Source organism: Neolamprologus multifasciatus, chromosome 20 (assembly GCF_963576455.1).
Source record: "Neolamprologus multifasciatus chromosome 20, fNeoMul1.2, whole genome shotgun sequence".
Lineage (NCBI taxonomy): Eukaryota > Metazoa > Chordata > Actinopteri > Cichliformes > Cichlidae > Neolamprologus > Neolamprologus multifasciatus.
The window spans coordinates 17,885,763-17,891,362 of record NC_140458.1 but is presented as its reverse complement, the minus strand read 5'-3'; positions in this window follow the sequence as shown (position 1 = coordinate 17,891,362).

Sequence of the window (5,600 nt, the reverse complement as noted above, 5' to 3'; positions counted from 1 at the left end):
GAAAAGAACATCGCCTTCGAAACAGTACATCGCTTGGGGGCTGTAAGGTCGCCGACTGGGAGACCACGTCCAATTGTGGCCAAATTCAGCCAATTCAAACAGAAGGAACAGGTGAAGAGTTGCGGCAGGGAGCTGAAAGGAATGGACTTCAGCGTGAACGACCAGTTCCCCAAAGAGATCCTGGAACGACGCAAGGTCCTGTTCCCAGTTCGACGTAGCTTCATCTAGAGAGGCTCCCGCGCTGTCATCGCCATGGACCGGCTCTACGTGGACGGACAGTTCTACCGTGACCCCGGCACCACTCCGTGGTTATATTGACTGCACTCCAGATAAAAATCCGCTACACTCTCTCCTTTAACATGAGTTTAACCTTGTAATATCAGTATGATGTCATAGCCGATATAACACCGTCACCCTCTGTCATTGCTTTAATTGGAATGTTTCCGTTTCTTTTCTTTTTTGTTGTTGTCACTCACCGTTCTCGTGGTTTTTTTCTTTCTCTTTTCTTTCACTGCTGTGATCACCTACTTCCCCACTCACCTACAAACAATACCCTCTATTTCTGCATATTTACACACCACGATCACGCAAACACATGCACTCAACGGCAGCACATTTACAACAGCCTCACAGCACACACAGACTTATAGGACACACATGCAAGCCACGCTTGTTCATATTAGTGAATATACACACACATAATCAGACTTATGGAGCCTCTCACCGCCCATTTTTTTTCTCTTTCTATTTACAAACAAGTGATGTTTCCACATGCTCTTCTACAGTGGCCCCTAGAGACAAAGCACGTACAAACTCCAAAACACTTGCAAACTCCAAAACACTTGCAAACTCCAAAACACTTGCAAACTCCAAAACACATGCAAACTCCAAAACACTTGTAAACTCCAAAGCACATGCAAACCCCAAAGCACATGCAAATTCCAAAACACAACGGAAGTGCTCCAGGACACTAGGGGCAGTGTTGAGCTCGATTTGCAAAATAAACGGCAAGTTTGTCTGTATGGGACGGTCTAGTCTCCGTTGCGCTTCCCAGGTTGCCTAGCAACCATGATACTAACCGCTGGAAACGTGTCATACAACTTTGTTTGACAGAAATGAAGGAAAACATATTTTGTTCATTTGTTTGTTTGTTTCTACAAGAGCTTTGTGTGATTTGATAAGTATCTGAGGCTGAGACCACAGGACAGTAAAACATGATTGTTGGGCTTCATTTCTGTACTGAACAGTCATTTAAGATTAGTTAGTAAATAACAATTAGCTAATGTTGTTCATGAGACTAAAGTCATATCACTTTGGTAATGTAAATATAATATGGCCAATATTATAGTTATTATATTAATCATTATTAGCTATTACAGCAGTGAACAGATTCAAGTTGCAGTTATTTATATGTCTTATCACCTTAAATCTTCACTCAAAGACAAGTATCTTTGACAGTGCATATATAGGTGTATCATATATAAGAGAGAAATGTTGTTCCTTCAGTATGTTGGCATTACTAAATTTGGCTCATTGCTTACATACATGTGTAAAAAGAAATTGTATGAGCTGTGATAACTGTTTCTGATAAAAATGAAGAGTAGACTAATATATTGAATATTCCTTTATTGGGTGAGAAAATCAGACCATGTCATAACTGCTTTAAGTCATACAGAATAGATATCAGAGCCTTTAACCTGTCTGACTTCTGCTAAATGTGTCAAACTGGGCAGAAAGTATACAAACACATAACATCCTTATAGAATACAGTGGGGCAAAAAAGTATTTAGTCAGCCACCGATTGTGCAAGTTCCCCCACTTAAAATGATGACAGAGGTCAGTAATTTGCACCAGAGGTACACTTCAACTGTGAGAGACAGAATGTGAAAAAAAATCCATGAATTCACATGGTAGGATTTGTAAAGAATTTATTCGTAAATCAGGGTGGAAAATAAGTATTTGGTCACCTCAAACAAGGAAAATCCCTGGCTCTCACAGACCTGTAACGTCTTCTGTAAGAAGCTTTTCTGTCCCCCACTCGTTACCTGTATGAATGGCACCTGTTTGACCTCATCATCTGTATAAAAGACACCTGTCCACAGCCTCAACCAGTCAGACTCCAAACTCCGCCATGGCCAAGACCAAAGAGCTTTCGAAGGACACCAGGAAAAGAATTGTAGACCTGCACCAGACTGGGAGAGTGAATCTACAATAGGCAAGCAGCTTGGTGTGAAAAAATCAACTGTGGGAGCAATCATCAGAAAATGGAAGACATACAAGACCACTGATAATCTCCCTCGATCTGGGGCTCCACGCAAGATCTCATCCCGTGGGGTCAAAATGATCATGAGAACGGTGAGCAAAGATCCCAGAACCACAAGGGGGGACCTGGTGAATGACCTGCAGAGAGCTGGGACCAAAGTAACAAAGGTCACCATCAGTAACACACTACAACGGCAGGGAATCAAATCCCGCAGTGCCAGACGTGTTCCGCTGCTGAAGCCAGTGCATGTCCAGGCCCGTCTGAAGTTTGCCAGAGAGCACATGGATGATACAGCAGAGGATTGGGAGAATGTCATGTGGTCAGATGAAACCAAAGTAGAACTTTTTGGTATAAACTCAACTCGTCGTGTTTGGAGGAAGAAGAATACTGAGTTGCATCCCAAGAACACCATACCTACTGTGAAGCATGGGGGTGGAAACATCATGCTATGGGGCTGTTTTTCTGCCAAGGGGACAGGACGACTGATCCGTGTTAAGGACAGAATGAATGGGGCCAAGTATCGTGAGATTTTGAGCCAAAACCTCCTTCCATCAGTGAGAACTTTGAAGATGAAACGAGGCTGGGTCTTCCAACATGACAATGATCCAAAACACACCGCCCGGGCAACAAAGGAGTGGCTCCGTAAGAAGCATTTGAAAGTCCTGGAGTGGCCTAGCCAGTCTCCAGACCTCAACCCCATAGAAAATCTGTGGCGGGAGTTGAAAGTCCGTGTTGCTCAGCGACAGCCCCAAAACATCACTGCTCTTGAGAAGATCTGCATGGAGGAATGGGCCAAAATACCAGCTACTGTGTGTGCAAACCTGGTAAAGACCTATAGTAAACGTTTGACCTCTGTTATTGCCAACAAAGGTTATGTTACAAAGTATTGAGTTGTATTTTTGTTATTGACCAAATACTTATTTTCCACCCTGATTTACGAATAAATTCTTTACAAATCCTACCATGTGAATTCATGGATTTGTTTTTTCACATTCTGTCTCTCACAGTTGAAGTGTACCTCTGGTGCAAATTACTGACCTCTGTCATCATTTTAAGTGGGGGAACTTGCACAATCGGTGGCTGACTAAATACTTTTTTGCCCCACTGTATGATGTAACACTATAGATCAACTTACCTCAGAATATATAAAGCATATAAACAATTACAGCAATATGATGCAACAAACACAGCAGTGCTACTAATCCAAAATACTCAAAGCTTCATAGAACTGAAACAAACATTTATTTTTAGGTCCATTCAGCTGCTGATACATACTTTAGGTTTCTGAATATTAAACTTGTTTCTGCCTTTCATAGTGTGTAACTTGAAGGCCCTGAGTACTTTCTCCCACACTGCAAACACTGGAATGATAAAATTATTTGAACATTACCTAATAAGACTGATTCAGGACAGACAATTAGTTATTCTAAACTTTCCTAGCAGTCCTTCACAAACAGGGAACAGTCTGTCTATTCTCTCCATCTGTCAGCTGCTGCTGGCTCTTCCTCCTCCTCTTCCTCACACACTGCTGAGTTTGTCCTGGTGGATCATCAGGGGTGCAAAGCCTCACAGATGATGTGCAGCAGTGGGTCCCTCAGTCTGTCCTCACTCTGGACACTTGCAGTTGTCACACATGGAAATCAAATGTGTGATAAGCTGCAGGATTTAAACACAAGTGTAACTTATAAATACATGTTCATACTTTTATTACACAATCAGAGAGAAAGAAAAAGAGAGAGAGTGCAGGACAGACAGACAGGTGACAGTCTCAGGTGTATACACTGCTACAAACAAGCACAAAAGAAGGAGGATTGTGTTATTACAAAACAAGAAGAGTTCCCAGATGGTAAAGTGGACACGTGTGACTCCTGTGATTAAAGCATCTTTCTTTCAGCTTAACGAGTGAACCGTCAGCTCGTTCAAACACACGTTAAAGTCCGTTTGGCTCGACACCACCGAACAGAGGCAGCAATATAACTTAGCTAACATTAACAGTGCAGTGAATCCTGCTTGTGCCGTGATATACAGGACTGCAAACTGAGCAGCATCACTGACTTTCAGCTTGTTGTGTTTGTGGATATATGACTGACGTTAATTATCCATAAAATCATCACATTCTCTGTAAGATTAAAGTCAACTATTGAACGCCGTATATTTTGAAGTAAAGGCTTTAAAACCAAGTTAGTACAAACATCGCTAATGTCACATAACTTTCCCGACATGTGGCCAACAGTAATGTTTTAATGTTCTTCATTATAAAAACATTTGCGCATAAATAAGTGACATAAATAAGTGACATAATATTCAGTACTTACTTCTGAAAGTAGAGAAAGTTTACTCTTCGGCGGCTCCGCTTCCGCCGTTTTTTTCGGCAAAATTATCCACACCACCGCTGCGCTATGAAATTTTAATACATAAAAATGTTAATTTTACAGTACTCGATACAGTTATAGATCCAGAGGGTAGATTCCTTATTATTAAATTATCAGTATTTAACAAAAAGCTATGTATTGTAAGTATATATGGTCCAAATGTTGATGAACCCTCATTCTTCCACGGATTTTTTAGTGCACTCTCTGAACACCTTGATTGCACACTTATTCTCGGAGGCGACCTCAACCTTGGATTAAATGAAGAAATGGATTGGCTCAACACAGCAGGAACTCAGCGCAATTGGCAGTCCACAAATATAATCAAACAGTATATGAGCGACTATGGCCTTTGCCATGGTGCTCCCTTCACCCCAACAGTAAGGAATATTCTTTCTTCTCACATGTCCGTCACTCCTACTCTCGTCTGGATTATTTTTTAGTCAGCAGCTCACTGCTGAGTGATATTTCAGACACTGAGATTCACCCTATAGCTGTCAGCGATCATGCTCCTGTATCTTTAACACTAATGCACAAGAATAATACTACGCCAAGTAAAAACTGGAGATTTAATACATCACTGCTTAAAGATGAAGACTTTATTAAATATTTTAAAAAAGAGTGGACTTCATATTTAGACTTTAATGACACTCCTGGAACATCAGCTTCTGTTTTATGGGAAGCAGGGAAAGCTGTGATGAGAGGTAAAATAATTTCTTTCTCATCACAAAAAAAGAAAGAAGAAAACAAAAACATTCAGGAACTAGAAAAAAAACATCAAATCCTTAGAAGAAGCCTACGTGTGCAACCAAGATAAAGAAACAATGAACAAAATATGCAAAACAAAACTAGAATTAAATGAAATTATTAATAAAAAAAACACAATTCCTAGTACAAAGACTTTGCTTGCAGAATTTTGAACACAGTAACAAATCAGGTCGATTTCTAGCTAACCAGTTAAAAATAAA